The 17,699-nt window shown below is 44.8% G+C and overlaps 1 long non-coding RNA gene across 1 annotated transcript in view; it reads right to left on the reverse strand.

Annotated features, from left to right (window-relative positions):
* Positions 1-1,185: 1,185 nt before the first annotated feature.
* Positions 1,186-17,699, reverse strand: part of LOC148515546 (uncharacterized) — a 45,597-nt gene continuing 29,083 nt past the window's right edge. Inside the window, exons 2-3 of the long non-coding RNA XR_015879406.1 lie at positions 16,941-17,210; positions 1,186-2,694 (exon numbers count right to left, since the gene is read on the reverse strand). This is a non-coding gene — a long non-coding RNA (uncharacterized LOC148515546). The remainder of the gene's footprint in view (positions 2,695-16,940; positions 17,211-17,699) is intronic.

Below are 17,699 nucleotides of genomic sequence, written 5' to 3' on the forward strand. Positions count from 1 at the left end.
TCCTAGTCTGCCCTAGTCCCTCTCTCTAATGTTTAAATGCTGCGAGCATGCACAGCCGCAGCAGGTGAGATAGAGCCCTCCCATCCTTTCCTTCCCCACTGGACACTGTAGTATGATTGGGTGGTCTGAGACTTCTCCTGATTGGCTGCAAGTCTATACAGAAGGAGGGCTTGGCAAACTTAAGGCATTTGGGAATTTCTAGTGGTAAAGCTTTATGAAGCAGCCATGTAGCTTGATAAGGGCTTATTTTCCTATACCTTTTTACTACTTTGAATCAAGAAAGAAGATTAAGAAAGGTAAGTATAGTAGCCACTACATTACACTAAATATTGAGGGCAAAAAACTGATTTTTGTAATAAGGGTGCAAAAGGGGGAGGGGGCATAAATACATAAAGGGCCCATATTATCAAATAAATATATTAAAGCAGAACATGAAATATATTCGGGTGGAACATATTATTTTAAATTATAAAGGGCCACACCAGTGGCATAACTCCCAGAGGCAGCAGAAGCGCTTGGCAGGGCCGTAGCTAGGGTAGTGCGGCCGGTGCCATCGCACAAGGCACCACAGGTCAGGGGGCGCTGTTTGGGCCTGTCAAATTTCTGTTTATTTTCATTCTCACTTGTAGCTTCCTCTTATTTCATCCCCAGCATCTCCTGACCTCTCCTATCTTTTCCCTGGCCTTTCCCCATACATATTAATTTTATTTATTAGAGGTGCCCATATTTTTATCTATTAGTATAGATTAGGGGAACACAGGTTTTTTTTAACTCTGTTTTTGCTGGCTAGTGGTACTATATTCTGAGTGTCTCACTCTTAAACGGCCCGTAAATCGCTGACTAATTGCATTAGGACCCTACAAATACCTGGGTGTTGCCTCTGGCTATTTGGGAGCCAGATTTATACCATTACATTTACTCGTACAGGTATGTCACATTTTATACATCAAATGATGTGTATTACTGAGCTGAACAATATATCTAAATAACTAGAATGTTTATACCTAAAAAATTAAGGGGCATATGTATCAAAGCTTGATGTGAGATAAAATTGTGAGATATATACTGTATCACCAACCAATCAGCTTCTAACTTACATTTTGCAGGCTGTGTTTAAAAAATGATAGTTTGGAGCTGATTGGTTGGTGATATATATTTCACAATTTTATCTCACATCAAGCTTTGATACATATGCCCCTTAGTCCACTATACACTTAGGGCCTGATTTATTATGGATCGCTATTGCGATCGCAACTGCGATTATGCACACAGACCCGCTGTGAAAATATGATAATGTTTGCAATCACAATGCCGTTGCAGGCCAACATAAAGATGCCCACTTCCCCTTACTCACATCCATAATACCTGCGGTCTGCGAAACTTCGGTAACATCAAGTAACATCACAGCCTCACACACAATTACACAAGATGACACCTTACTCAGGAATTGCTAACCTTCCTGTACACAGTGAGAGCTCAAGCTGCGTATGGCATCATAGTGGATAATCTATGCACGCCCCTGTGAGTGATGGCGTTCAAACACATTTCATCGACAACCCCCCCTGTCACCACCCCCAAATGCTCACTTCCTGTCAATCACTCTGCGATGGGTCTGTGTGGTCTCTGCAATAGCAACACGCTTACACTGAGACCTCGCGCACGTGCATTGCGATGCATATGCATGCACAGTGTGCAACAATCGGCAGTCTGCATGCGTAATTGCAATTGCGGTTCCTAATGAATCAGGCCTTTAGATCTGTGCACCTGGTTGTTGTTTGGGGAGATGCTTCCCTATCAGAGTAGACTGACAATTGGCACACTTGCTTTGAGCTGTGTGGTCTGTGTCATGTGCTGGGCTACTGGTAGACCTACCCTACTGTGCAGTGGTACAAGTAGCTGAAATCTCTTTGTGGTACGCTGGCCTCTCATCATGGGGGTGTGACCACACATCAAGAGGGCATGTTTGCACGACACAACACACCCCTGTTTATTGTCATTCTGGGGGTATGCCCAGAGCTGCTGGGCTGCTTCCATCACTACATGACCTGGGGTCTGTCTCACCAACAAATGCTGTGATTCACTTAATGATACGCCTTACGGGCACCACTGCTGCTGTATGAGTCTCATATGCCCTGAAGGTCTGTTACTATCATAAATAAGTTGGAGGAGCTTCACCTTTCTGAAGTGGACTGTGGAGGTAAACTATGAACACAACTGAAACTTTACCTCACAAATGGTTATTTATAGAATTGCCAAGCAGCAGGCCCACATCTCAAATCTCCTCTGAGTGATGTCACCCTATCAGCAAATATCTTTTTTTTTTTCTACAGGGAAATTTGTTTTTGGCAGAGACTTCCGACATCTATGGGGGAATTATCCAATGGGAGGAGCTGAGTGGAGCCCTTGATGGCTCCTTGGTGATTGCAGACTGGATGAAGGAGCAATTAGTACGTATCCTAATAAGGGACCATAGGGATTTTTTTTCACACATCCTCAGAGTTGGTGCTACAGATTGCTGTCCCTTTTCTCTTGCATTTTTGTAAAATCTATCTTTTTTTTTGTCAATGACCAATGGAGCACACAATTAACACATATAATACAACAAGCTTGAAGATATCAACACAGCCAAGATTTTGATGTAAACAGGTTCCATCTTCTCTCCCCTGTTTTTTCCTGATGAGTCTGGTTCCGCTTCTGGAAATAAATGATCAAGCGTCAGATTTTGCATAAGAAGAGTTTGATATAAAAATCATAATGACAATAATAATAAAAACTGTCACTGATAATGATATACAGTCTTATAGTATATAAACTGGAAATACTCATATTCTGGACATTTCTCCTCTCAAAATCACTGTAGTGTTTCCATTCCCACAATAACTCTTAAATCTTGTTGATTAATTTCCTTATGTATACAATAAGAAGAGAAAGAGTGTGCTAAGTACACACTAATTTTAGGCGCCTATAGTGATGTTGATACATGAGAAAAAACTATATGCATTGTACAGTGCATTTATGTGTTAATAGATAATTAATAATAATAATAATAATTTTATTTATATAGCGCTTTTCTCCTAAAGGACTCAAAGTGCTTTACATTTACAGTACAAAATACAAAACAAGCTTAAACAAGGGACATTAGTGAAATGCTTGGGTGAATAGGTGAGTCTTGAGTCTATTTTTGAAGGATTCTAGAGTGGAGGCCTCTTGAACTGTGCGGGGAAGTGAGTTCCATAAGGTTGGAGCCACAAAACTGAAAGCTCGACCCCCAGACGAATTCCGTGAGATTCTAGGTACTGTTAATAGTCCTTCGTCAACGGATCGCAGTAATCGAGTGGGACAGTAGGGAATCAGAAGCTGCTTCAGGTACCCTGGGCCATGGTCATGAAGGGCTTTGTAAGTTATTAATCCAATCTTGAAAGCAATTCACCATCTGACAGGCAGCCAGTGAAGGGAGTAGAGAATGGGTGTTATGTGGCTGGAACGGGGCTGGTTGGTTAATAGCCTGGCAGCTGCGTTTTGTACCATCTGCAAGCGGTGTAATTCTTTTGCTGGGAGACCGAGGTAGAGGGCATTGCAGTAGTCTAGGCGTGATGATATAAATGCATGTATGACTTTAGGCAGATCTTCTGAGGGAATTAAGTGCTTGATTCTGGCTATATTACTCAGATGAAAGAATGAGGATTTGATTGTGGCTGATACCTGATGTTTAAGTGTCAAGCCAGTATCCAGGACAACACCAAGATTCCGCACATGTTTAGTGTTTTGTAATTCTGAACCCCCAAGCGTAAGTCCTGTTGGTTGGCTATGCTGTAGCCCTGTCCTGTGACCTATCATAAGAACCTCTGTTTTATCAGGGTTCAGTCGCAGCCAACTGGCACTCATCCACTCCTGAAGCTCAGCTAGGCAGCCATTTAGGGTTGTTATTGGGTCATTTGTACCTGGAGCAAAGGACAGGTACAGTTGTGTATCATCTGCATAGCAGTGGTAAACCAGGCCATGACGTCTGATTATTTCACCCAGTGGCAGCATGTATACTGCAAAAAGCATGGGAGATAGTATAGAACCCTGTGGGACACCGCATGGAAGTGACACTGGTGATGAAGAGTTTACTCCAGAAGAAACTCTCTGTGACCTGCCAGTGAGAAATGATTTGAACCATCTAAGGACTGTGCCATCCAGTCCACAGAAATTTTTCAGGCACTCAATTAGAATCCCATGGTCCACAGTATCAAATGCTGCTGAGAGATCCAGAAGGATTAAGATTGAACAATCACCTCTGTCTCTTGCCATCAGAAGATCATTAAGCACACATACCAGGGCTGTTTCAGTGCTATGTCTTCTCCTGAATCCTGACTGGAATGGATCATAAATATCATGGGTAGACAGGTGGGTTTCCAGTTGCATTGCCACCACTTTCTCAATGACCTTTCCTAGAAAAGGAAGGTTTGATACTGGTCTATAGTTGGTCATGCAGTCGGGGTCTAAATTAGGTTTTTTAAGAAGTGGTCTAACAATTGCTTCCTTTAGTGGTTCTGGAAAAATGGCTGATTGCAAAGAGCATTGAACTATTTTTGCAATTACAGGGCCAATTAATTAATGTCTTAATAAGTAATTAATCTTTACAGACAGGGGATCCACGGCAGGCGTCCCAGCAAAGAGATGTGCTCTCTCTGTGAATATATAAGAGAGATATACAGAAGCGCTGTGGATTCTTCTGTTAGTGTAAAGATAGGTATAAAAATAAATATATTAAAGAAAAATGTATATATAAAAAATACAATTTATAATGTGATAATAAAATCAATATATGGTATAATTGCTGAAATTTCCCAACAGCATTAAGTCTCAATCCTTATACATGTATAGCATTTAATTTAAAATAACATAGGTATGCATTCAGCGAATACAGATTAATCAGGCGCAGTTTCACTTCGGCTTATGAGTGATATGTTACATCAGTTATATTTTACAGCTAGTGAGCCATAAAGTAACAAATTGGTAGCATGAAACCAGCAGAATACATTGTTTTTGAAATCTATGTCTAGGTGCAATTTCCATTATGAAAAATGTGTTTATAACAGTTCAATCAGTCCTTGCATAGGCATATAACAATCTTATTAGTAGGTAACAGAGCTTGAGAAAAAGTGAATCCAGTAAACTAGATTATTTTTATTCTAGTTTTGTAAAATAAAAAGCAATTGTAAACAGATCTTTAGCTATACATGGTATAAAATACAGTCCCTGGTAGGTGTCTGTCTGTTTGTTCGAGGTAATCTCCAGAACCACTGGATGGATTTTTATGCAGTTTTCGCTATTCTATAGAACAGGGGTAGCCAACCCTGGTCCTCAAGAGCTACCAACAATGCATGTTTTCCATTTGTCCTCACAGAACCACCAGTGAAATAATTAGCTTCATCTGTGGATCTTTTCGAATGTGTTAGTGAGTAATGAATACACCTGTGCACCAGCTAGATGGTCTGGAAAACATGAACTGTAAGTAGCTCTCGAGGACAGAGGTTGCCTACCCCTGCTATAGAGCATTTGTAGAGGAGGGTTTAGGTGTATGAAACATTAATGTATGATAATAGGGAGCTGAGCAGTGACCATTTTAGTGAAGCAACTCAATTAAAAAACAGACATCCGAGTGCTTTCTTGGCTTATGCTGCCTAAAGCTTTATAGATATATCACAACGATGGACTTTATATTATACCATGTAGAGATTGATACATATTATCCGGTTTCTCCAGAAAAATTGATGTAAACCCTGTATACTGATACAAAATTTCAGCTTTTCTGTTTTATTACCATTCCTATTTCATTTATGTAAAACAATTCTTTAATTTCAAAAGAGTTCAATTCCCGGTAAGAGTCTGCTCTGACATGACAATAAAGCACAGGGGCAGACACTTAACGTGGCGGGAGTTGACCTAAATGGAGACTGTTTTTCTCATGCACAACTTTACATTGCCCTTTTGCGTGTCACGCCAAAACTAAATCTTTTTGTGTTGATGTCTGGATGTCTGGAGGAAAAACGACTGCTCCTGTGTGAAACCATCAGGGTGGATCACTAGTATATAATATATATATATATATTTGTTTGTTGTTTGTTTGTTGGTGAATAACTTCCACAACTCTAAAGGTAAAGCTGCCAAATCTTACATAGTTATTTAGTATAAAAAAGTAAGCTATTAGACCACATAGCGACAACATACTGTAACAAAGCGACAGTGCGACAAATCTTATATATAAAACTCATTGGTCTGTTTGTTATGCATTCGGACACCACTGCATTGATTGGGATGAAACCAACACGAGGATCCCAGAAGACATACTAGGGAATTGAGGTCCCTTTGGAACCTCCCGTTGGTGTACTCTTGGCAGACTTTTGACCCAGGGATGCTGGGCAGTACTTTGACTCAGGGAGCCTATTCTGGGCCTTCCACTTGATGGATCTGGATGAAAACTTCACAGAAGGGTGGCAATTGGTCTGAGATGCCTAGTGTAGATTGTTGGGTCCCAGTCAGACATCATGACGGAGTGCGCTGGGCTGAGCTTTGACCCATTGAGCCTGTTCTGAGTCTTCCACTGGACGGATTTGGATGAAAGCTTCACAGAGTGGTAACATTGAATTCCAGAAGACATACTAGGGGGGTTGAGGTCCCGTTCAGATCTCCTGTTGGTGTACACTGGGCAGAATTTTGACCCAGGGAGTCTGTTCTGGGCCTTCCACTGGATGGATTTGAATGGAAACTTCACAGAGCAGTAGCAATTGGTCTGGGATGCCTAATGGAGTTGTTGGGGTCCCGGTCAGACCTCATGGTAGAGTGCTCTGGGCATAACTTTGACCCAGGAAGCCTGCTCTGGACCTTACACTGGATAGATTTGGATGACATCACATAATAAAATGTAATTACTTGAAGATACACCCCTGCACCTATTGGGATGAAACCAATGCAAAGTGGTCCAGTTGGATCCTGCACAGATTTTAGGGGGGTTAGGATCCCGGTCGGACCTTCTATTGATGTATGCTGGGCAGAACTTTGACCTGTGGAGCCTGTTCTGAGCCTTCCACTAGATGGATTTGGAAAACATCACATAATAAAACTTAATAACTTGAAGATTTAAACCAGGGCAACACTGGGTACTTCAGCTAGTGTATACATATATATACACTATATTGACAAAAGTATTTGGCCACACCTGTTAATTATTGAATTGAGGTGTTTCAATTATACATGTTGCCACAGGTGTGCAGTCTCCATTTGCAAACATTTGTGATACAAAATGGGTTGTGCTGTAGAGCTCAGTGACTTCAAGTGTGGTACTGTGATAGGATGCCTCCTTTGCAATAAGATCGTGAAATTTCATCCCTGCTAGATATTCCAAGGTCAACTGTAAGTGATATTATTAGAAAGTAGAAGCATTAAGGAACAACAGCAATTCAGATATGAAGCGGAAGACCACATGAATGCACAGAACAGCGTCAATGACTGCTAAGGCGTGTGGTACAAAAAAGTCACCAACGCTCTGCTGATTCCATAGCTGAAGAGTTCCAAACTTCCAATGGCGTTAATGTAAGCACAAAAACTGTGCGGCAGGAGCCTAATGGAATAGGTTTCCATGGCCGAGCAGCTGCATGTAAGCCTCACATCACCAAGTCCAATGCCATACGTCGAGTGGTGTAATGCACACCGACACTGGACTGTGGAGCAGTGGATGTTATGTGGAGTGACAAATAACGCCTCTGTTGGGCAGTGAGATTGGTGTCTGGGTTTGGCAGATGCCGGTAGAACGTTACCCTTCTGACTGCATTTGTTTGGTGGAGGAGGGATAATGGTATGGGGCTGTTTTTCAGGGTTTGGGCAAGGACCCTTATCTTCAGTGAAGGACAAACTTAATTATTCAGCATACCAAGACATTTTGCACAATGCTATTCTTCCAACTTTGTGGCAACAGTTTGGGTAATACCCTTTTTTATTCCAACATGACTGTGCCCCAGTGCACAAAGCGAGACTATAAAGACATGGTTTGATGAGTTTGGTGTGGAAGAACTTCACTGGCCTGCACAGAGGCCCTGATTCAGAGCCGTACGCTCTGACAGAGCGCTCGCTCTGAATCAGGGCCGGGCCTCTTACTTTTTGGAGCGGCCTCCTGGCCGCTCACATAGCTGTGGCCAAAATGATAGTCGCAATGGCATAGCGAGTGGCCAAAATGGTCAAGACAATCGCGACCATCGGGCTTGCGACGAGACTCTAAGGTAGGGTCTCGTCTGCCGCAAACCCTGGAGTGCTATTGGCTCTATCAGAGCCAAAAGCACTCCCACTGACATCACTAGTGATGTCAGTGGAGCCGGCCCCACACGGTAGGCATACCCATGGGAACGCCTCCGTCTGGGCAGCCACGCCCCCGGCACGCCCACCAAAGGGGGCGTGCTGTCAATCACCATCGACACCACGCCCCCTTTGGTGCGAGACCCATAACGATGATTTGGCCGTCATTATTCGGGTCTCGCGCATGCGCACAACGGTGCCGCCTTCGTCGTGCGCATGCACACTTGGGCAACATCGACCCACTTGCGAGCGCTCAGCGCTCGCAAGCGGGTCTGAATCAGGCCCAGAGTCCTCACTTCAACCACATCGAGTACCTTTGGGATGAACTTAAACGGAGATTGTAAGCCAGGCTTCTCTACAAACATAAGTGCCTGACCTCATAAATGCTCTACAGATTGAAAGGGCACAAATTCCCACAGAAACACTCCAAAATCTTGTGGAAAACCTTCCAAGAAGAGTAGAAGCTGTTATAACTGCAAAAGGGGGACCAACTCCATATTATAGTATATGTGTCGCAAGCGGCCGCACTGCGAATGCAGGGCAAGATGAAGACCGGGCAAGCGTTCGCTGAAACTCCTCCCCTACCTCCTGTCCTTCATTATATGGTTTTGGTTCTAAATCATCGTCGTGTTTCGGTTTTGGAAAAACCACCCTCAAGTATTTTCATTCAGTTCCCGTTTTTGGTTTTGGATTTCTTTAACCACTTGCTTGGCACAGTCGTATCAGATACGACCATACCAGACTGGGCTTTCCCTGACATGGTCATATCTGATACGACCAGTCATAATAGCTCAGTAGGCGGCTGCTGGAAGATGATCTTCTAGCAGCCGCCAATCTCGGAGGGACCTCCCGGTCCCTCCGCACTCTTCCGTGTGCCCGGCGCCCGCACCTCCCTCACCCGGCAGCTGCAGAGAAGAGCAGCCGCCTGGAATATAACAGTCAACAGCGCGCTGTTGGCGCTGTCATCTCCCCCCTCCCGCCTCTGCAAGCGGCAGTCCGGTGGGACACGCCCGGATGTCAGAGCAGTCCGGTGGGACACGCCCGGATGCCCAGATGTCAGAGCAGCCACTGGGAAAATGTATACCAGCAGCGCTGTGCTGGTATGTATTTTCCCAGCAGCTGCTCTAACCCTCTGCAGCTGCGGGAAAATAAAGAACAGCACAGTGCTGTCGGCGCTGCCATCTGCTACTTCCCCTGCCCTGCTGGCGGGGTCCCGGCGGAACCCACTCCCGGCGGCTACAGATGTCAGAGCAGCCGCCGGAAGAATACATTCCGGAGGCGCTGAGTTGGTCCTCCTCCCCCAGCCCTCAAGCGCCGACAGCGCTGTGCTGGTATGTATTTTCCCAGCAGCTGCTCTGACCTCTGCAGTCACCGGGAAAATAAAGAACAGCACAGCGCTGTCATCTGCTACCGCCCCCTGCCCTGCAAGCCCGGCGGCACCCACACCCCCTGCAAGCTCCACCCCCCACAGTATACCCTGCCTCAACATATATATGTGTATATATATATAGATATGTATATACATATATATAGCTATATATGTATAGATATATATATATATATGTGTGTGTGTGTGTGTGTGTATATATATATATATATATATATATATAGATACATATCTATATATATATATTTGTGTGTGTGTGTATCTATATATCAGAAGTGGCTCTAGGCACAGGCAAGCTGGGCCATAGCCCGGAGCGCCACTGTATCCAGCGGGCGCAAGAAATGCCCACCCTCCCTCCCGGCACTATAGTGAATACGTAATCTCAGGGGGAGGGAGCGGAGGAGGGAAGGGGCGGCAACACAGGATGGCGCCGGGCGCAGCATAGCCTAGCGGTGGCCCTGCTATATATATGTGTGTGTATACTTTATATATATATATATATATGTATATGTGTGTATGTATATGTATATATATTAGGGGTGTGCACCAGCCCCTTTTTGTGTTTTGTGTTTTGGATCTGGATCTTTCTTCGTGTTTTGGATCTGGATTGGTTTTGCCAAAACCACCCTTCCGTGTTTTGGGTTCTGGGTTTTGTGTTTTGGATCTGTATTTTTTTTAAAAAAAAGCATAAAAACAGCTAAAATCACAGAATGTGTTGGTTTTTCTGCTTCTATGCTATTATTAACCTCAATAACCTTAATTTCCACTAATTTCCAGTCTATTCTGAACACCACGCACCTCACAATAATGTTTTTATGTCCAAAAGGTTGCACCGAGGTAGCTGGATGCCTATGCTAAGCGACACGAGTGGGCGGCACAAACACGTGACCCATCTAGGAGTGACACTGCAGTGGCAGACAGGATGGCAGTTTGAAAAACTAGGCCCCAAACTGTACATAATGCAAAGAAAAAAAAGAGGTGCAAGATGGAATTGTCCTTGGGCCCTCCCACCCACCCATATGTTGTATAAACAGGACATGCACACTTTAACAAAGCAATCATTTCAGCGCCAGGGTCTGCCACACGACTGTGGCTGAAATGATTGGTTCGTTTGGGCCCCCACAAAACAAGCTGGCAATTAATCTGTCCCTGCACAAACTGGCTCTACGGAGGCAAGATGTCGTCCTCATCCTCCTCATCCACCGATTCCTCACCCTCTTCAGTGTTGTGTACATCCTCATCCTCACAGAGTATTAACTCGTCCCCACTGGAATCCACCACCACAGGTCCCTCTGTACGTTCTGGAGGCTGGTCTCCCTGGAAGAGTTGATAATTCATTTTGATGAACATCATCTTCTCCACATTTTGTGGAAGCAACCTCCTACGCCTTTCGCTGCCAAGGTTCCCGGCTGCACTAAACACTCTTTCGGAGTACACACTGGAGGGGGGGCAACTCAGGTAAAATAGAGCCAGTTTGTACAGGGGCCTCCAAATTGCCTCTTTTTCCTACCAGTACAGGTACGGACTGTCTGACATGCCTACTTGGATGCTGTCACCGATGTAATCCTCCACCATTCTGTAAATGGTGACAGTATCATATGTAGTGACAGTAGACATGTCAGAAATTGTTGCCAGGTCCTTCAGTCCGGACCAGATGTCCAAACTTGGTCCTGCCTGCCCTGCATCACCATCAGCGGGTTGCTTAGGATAGCTAAGTTTTTTCCTGGCAGCCCCAGTTGCGGGAGAAAATGAAGAAGGAGCTGTTGATGTGTCACGTTCCGCTTCAGCTAACAGTGTGTTCACCAGCAGGTCTTTGCACCTCTGCAGGCTTGTGTCGGCCGGAAAGGGAGACACCACATAGGCTTTAAACCTAGGATCGAGCATGGTGGCCAAAATGTAGTGGTCTGATTTCAACAGATTGACCACCCTGGAATCCAGGCAAAGCGAATGAAGGGCTTCATCCACAAGGCCCACATGCCGAGCGGAATCGCTCCGTCTTACCTCCTACTTCACTTTCTCCAGCTGCTGCTGCAAAAGCCTGATGAGGGGAATGACCTGACTCAAGCTGGCAGTGTCTGAACTGACTTCACGTGTGGCAAGTTCGAAGGGCTGGAGAACCTTGCACAACACGGAAATCATTCTCCACTGCGCTTGAGTCAGGTGCATACCCCCTCCTTTGCCTATGTCATAGGTGGATGTATAGGCTTGTATGGCCTTTTGCTGCTCCTCCATCCTCTGAAGCATATAGAGGGCTGAGTTCCACCGCATCACAACCTCTTGCTTCAGGTGATGGCGGGGCAGGTTCATGAGTGTTTGCTGGCGCTCCAGTCTTCGGCACGCAGTCGCTGAATGGCGAAAGTGGCCAGAAATTTTTCGGGCCACCCAAAGCGTCTCCTGCACGCCCCTGTCGCTTTTCAGAAAATTCTGCACCACCAAGTTTATTGTGTGAGCAAAACATGGGACGTGCTGGAATTTGCCCAGATGTAATGCCCGCACAATATTGGTGGCGTTGTCAGATATCACAAATCCCCAGGAGAGTCTAAGTGGGGTAAGCCACTGGGCGATGATTTCCCTCAGTTTCTCTAAGAGGTTGTCGGCGGTGTGCCTCTTACTGAAACCGGTGATACACAGCGTAGCCTGCCTTGGAACGAGCTGGCGTTTCTGAGATGCTGCTACTGGTGACGCTGCTGTTGTTGCTGCGTAAGGTGATACATCTACCCAGTGGGCTGTCACAGTCATATAGTCCTTAGTCTGCCCTGTTCCACTTGTCCACATGTCCGTGGTTAAGTGGACATTGGGTACAACGGCATTTTTCAGGACACTGAGGACACTTTTTCTGACGTTTCTGTACAGTCTCGGTATTGCCTGCCTAGTGAAGTGGAATCTAGACGGGATTTGGAACCGGGGACACACTACCTCCATCAATTGTCTAAATCCCACTGCACTAATGGCGGATACCGGACGCACGTCTAACACCAACATAGCAGTCAAGGCCTCAGTTATACGTTTTGCTTCAGGATGACTGCTGTCGTACTTCATCCTCCTCGCTAAGGACTGTTGGAGGGTCAATTGTTTAGTAAAAGTAGTGGTGTTCCTACTTCCTCTCTGGGATGATGAACGACTCCCAGCAGCAGCAACAGCAGCAGCGGCAGCAGGAGGCGTAGCAATGCAGGATCCTCCGGAGGAATCCCGAATAGGAGAGTCAGTCATGCCAGTGACATGGCCTGCAGGACTACTTCCGATCCTGACTAAGGAGGAAATTGACGAGGAGGGAGTTGACGGTGTGGTTTGCAGGCGCTTGGATACAACAGGACAACGGGATTTAGGTGTCCCTGGACTGCTTACGGTCTTAGCCAAAGTTTCTGAACTTGACAGTAACTTTTTATGAACGCGCTGCAGGCGCCGTATAAGGGAGGATGTTCCTAGGTGGTTAACGTCCCTACCCCTACTTATTTCACCTTTACATATGGTACATATGGCAAGACAGTTGTTGTCTGGATTTGGATAGAAATATTGCCAGACCAAAGAGGTGGAATATTTGGTCTTCTGCCCAGGCATGACCGTGATGGGCTTTTTCATCCCACGGACAACAACTGTCTCCCCCAGAGCCTGATGTAAACAAACCACATCACCAACAGAATCCTCCTCGCCAACTTCCTCCTCAGCGCCAGCAACACCAGTATCCTCATTCTGTTGTACTTCAACAGTGACATCTTCAATTTGCATATCAGCAAGTGGACTGTGGGTGCTCCTTTCAGCACTTGCAGGGGGTGTGCAAATGGTGGAAAGAGCCACCTCTTCCCGTCCAGTGCTCGGAAGGTCAGGCATCGCAACCACCACCACACTTGGACTCTCCTTGGGGATTTGTGATATCTTCTTAGAACGCACAGTTCTTCGCTGTGCTTTTGCCAGCTTAACTCTTGATTTTTTTTAGCGGGAGGAGGGCTTCCATCATCATGTGAAGCTGAACCACTAGTCATGAACATAGGGAAAGACCTTAGCCATTCCTTGCCACTCCGTGTCATAAATGGCATATTGGCAAGTTTACATTTCTCTTCAGATGATTTAAATGTTTTTTTCAAGGTCATTTTCCTGAACTTTGCCATTTGGGATTGTATGTGCTCTCTACTATGACATTGGGCATCGGCCTTGGCAGACGACGTTGATGGCATGTTATCGTCTATGTCATGACTAGTGGCAGCAGCTTCAGCACTAGGAAGAAGTGGTTCTTGATCTTTCTCTATTTTATTTTTATCGGAGAAAGTTTGGTCCTCCATTTATGTTATATCGATTTGATATATACGTGCGGCTATGGCGCACACAAACACACAAAATATTTTTTTATTTTTGCTGGAGAGTAGTGAACTTTGTGGGTTACACCTCCCTTTAAGAAATGAGCCAGCCGGCTCTTTACTTATGGGACACAGGCGCACTCTTGGCGCTGCTCCTTTGTTGACGCACGTGTGGCTACTGCGCACACAATTCACAAACAGAGAAAACATTTTTTTATTTGGTTTGGAGTGTACTTTGGGGGTTACAGCACCCTTTAACGGTCAAGCCAGCCGGCCCTTTACTTATGACACAGGCGCACGCTTGGCACTACTTTGTTGATGCACGTGCGGCTACTGCGCACACAATTCACAAACACAGAAAATATTTTTTTATTTGGTTTGGACTGGAGTGTACTTTGGGGGTTACAGCACCCTTTAATGGTCAAGCCAGCTGGCCCTTTACTTATGACACAGGCGCACGCTTGGCACTACTTTGTTGATGCACGTGCGGCTACTGCGCACACAATTCACAAACACAGAAAATATTTTTTTATTTTGTTTGGAGTGTACTTTGGGGGTTACAGCACCCTTTAATGGTCAAGCCAGCCGGCCCTTTACTTATGACACAGGCGCACGCTTGGCACTACTTTGTTGATGCACGTGCGGCTACTGCGCACACAATTCACAAACACAGAAAATATTCTTTTATTTGGTTTGGAGTGTACTTTGGGGGTTACAGCACCCTTTAACGGTCAAGCCAGCCGGCCCTTTACTTATGACACAGGCTTGGCACTACTTTGTTGATGCACGTGCGGCTACTGCGCACACAATTCACAAACACAGAAAAAATATTTTTTTTTTTAGCACTTGGGGGGAGCACCCCTGATGGACAGAGCACCCCCTGAACAACACTACAGCACCCCTTTAGGACTGGGACACTGCACAGGACTTTGGTACAACACAGTACAGCCAGCCCCTATGGACTTTGAAGTAGTGGACACAGCCCCTATGGACAACAGCAGCACAGCACAGCACAACACTACTCTGCACTACACTACACTACACAGCCCAGCCAGCGCTAACTCCCACCCTCCCTCTTCACTGACCACAGCCGAGTGAGAAAATGGCGCCGACGTGGGCAATTTATATAGGATCCAAAACCCGCGAGACCCGGAAGGCGGGATGATGACGTTTTGCCTCGATTTCAGATCCGAGTCAGGCGGGAAAAGTCGAGCCTGACTCGGATCGGCCTCGGATCGGGGGGGGTTCGGATTTCAGAAATCCGAACCCGCTCACCCCTAATGTATATATATATATATATATATATATATATATATATATATATATATATATATATACATACACACACACACATATATAGATGGCAGCCCCCAACCGATGGAAACATCGTCAGCTGTGGTCACAATCAATGTTTCTATCGATGGCCATCACTACTATATACCATAAAAATTGCCATTTTTATGGTATACAGCGTTTATAAAAAATATTTTTTTCCAAAAAATCGTGTTGAATAAGTTTTAAAAAGCTGTTCTTGACCTAGGGCCTGATTCAGAGCCACTCGTAAGTGGCAGCTCGTTCGCTCCGAGCGATGTTTGCCCAACTGCGCATGCGTACGGATCGTTATACGCATGCGCGAGCCAGTCAGTGCGGCCGAAAATCATGTGCTCGCAAAATAGCGAATGCCTGCTATTTTGAGTGACAGGATGAGGCGTATGTGGGTGGTAACAGGGGAAGGTGCTTGAAAACGGGGAGTGGAGATCCGATCGCAGGCGTGCTTAAAGGTCAAAACGGGCGTTTTATGGGTGTGCATATTTAAAACAGCAGCGTCATTGACCACGTCACTGGGTTATTTTATAGCCAGAACTGCTCGCAAAATTGTGGTAGCAAAAACCAACCACAAGAATAGCGAGCAGCTCATACCCTGTTCGATGTACTCGATTAATCTAATAAATAGCGGACATGACGTAGGATGCGAGCGGACAGGGGGCGTAGTTTCCCAAAAAACAACCGCAAGTTTTGTTCGCTCGTTCAGACCTAGAGGCGTGAACAGACCGCAAACAGCGAACGGTTCATTTGAATAGCCACCCCTATTTTCTGGACGAGCGAGCGCAAATAGCGAGTCGCTCTGAATCAGGCCCCTAATTCAATCATAAAAGATACCGACAATTTTGGAGCGGTTTTTGGAAAAAGAATTCGTCAGTTAAGTGGTTAAAAATTGCTAAAAAGTGAACAGCTAAAATCATGGAACTTAGACCTTTTTTTTGTTCCTATAGTTTTATTAACATCAGTAACATTAATTTCCAGTTACTTATAGTCAATTTTGACTGCCTTACAGCACTTGAAATCAGGATCTTTGCAATCCAAAGATCCGTTTTTTAGACCAGAGTTCCGAACTTGCAAGAAGACCCGAGTCAAGACTCGGTTCCACTTGAAATCCTAAAGTGATGCAAGACGGGACTCATAGAAACATAGAATTTGACGGCAGATAAGAACCTCTTGGCCCATCTAGTCTGCCCTTATTTTTACCTTTTTAGTAACCTTAACCCTATGTGATCATTAGTTATTTGTAAGGATATTCTTACGCCTATCCTAAGCATGATGAAATTCCTCCACTGTCTTAGCCTATACCACCTCTGATTGGAGGCTATTACTCTAGGAAACCTCAAAGTTCCGGTGCGTTCGGAACCTCTCATCTCTAGTTTTCAGCAGATGTTTTGAGGAGTCATCTCAGTGACATGTAGTACCCATAAGAAAATAATTAATTAAGCAAACTAATTTCTTGGTGAAGTTACATTTTATTTTATTCTCTCCCATTAAAACACTACTCTATATCAGAAGAGCTATAGCTAGGCATATGTACAGAAGGAGAACAAGCTATACCAGCTTGGGTGAAAGGAATATTAGTGTTCTATATGTCTCATACTTACTTTGAATGTACATCTTTTGTGGCTTGCTTTGGGTTTTAAAAATGGCTTCACATATGAACTTCTTGTCATGAATGTCTTTGGTGACATTCAGCGCACACGTGACATTTGGATAGTGTCCAGTTCCTTTAATACATATTGTAAATGTTGCATTGCTCTTTATCTTTAATTCTACGTCCATAAAGTCACTGGATGGCAGTGCGCAGGTGAGCTTTGTTTCATGACCATCCTTTATGTTGTCCTCAAAATGCAAAGTGGGCGTTGGCAGTATAGCTGGGGAGAGAAAGAATCCATTAGATCAGCAATAAGATTCAGTGCTTTGACATTACACTGATTTACATATAACAGCGTCATCGCATCATTGCCTCATTGTGTTTGTCAGTTCTGTCCTCAAACCTCCCACAGTGGTCAACTAGCTCTATCTCTGTGCTAAGAGACCAGATGCAATGGGCCTCAAGGTACAATGATTCTATCACAGCTTGTTGATATTTTATTAGCACCAGTTTCTGATGTTGTCAAAAATTTTAACATAACAAGGAGGTGGTTCACAGATGGTTAATGTCCCTACCTCTACTTACCATGGTTTTACAAACACTATAGATGCATAAAAAATAATTCCACACATAAGCGGTGCATTTATTGGTTCTGTGCCCAGGAATCACAATGGCCTTCCTCTTATCATGGCCAAGAGCTGCTTGTACTGCTGTTTGACTTACATAAACCACATCCTCATCCTCAACATTCTCATTAGTGCTGGCGTAG

Source organism: Taudactylus pleione, unplaced genomic scaffold, assembly GCF_031769625.1.
Source record: "Taudactylus pleione unplaced genomic scaffold, aTauple2 ptg000248l, whole genome shotgun sequence".
NCBI classification, from domain to species: domain Eukaryota; kingdom Metazoa; phylum Chordata; class Amphibia; order Anura; family Myobatrachidae; genus Taudactylus; species Taudactylus pleione.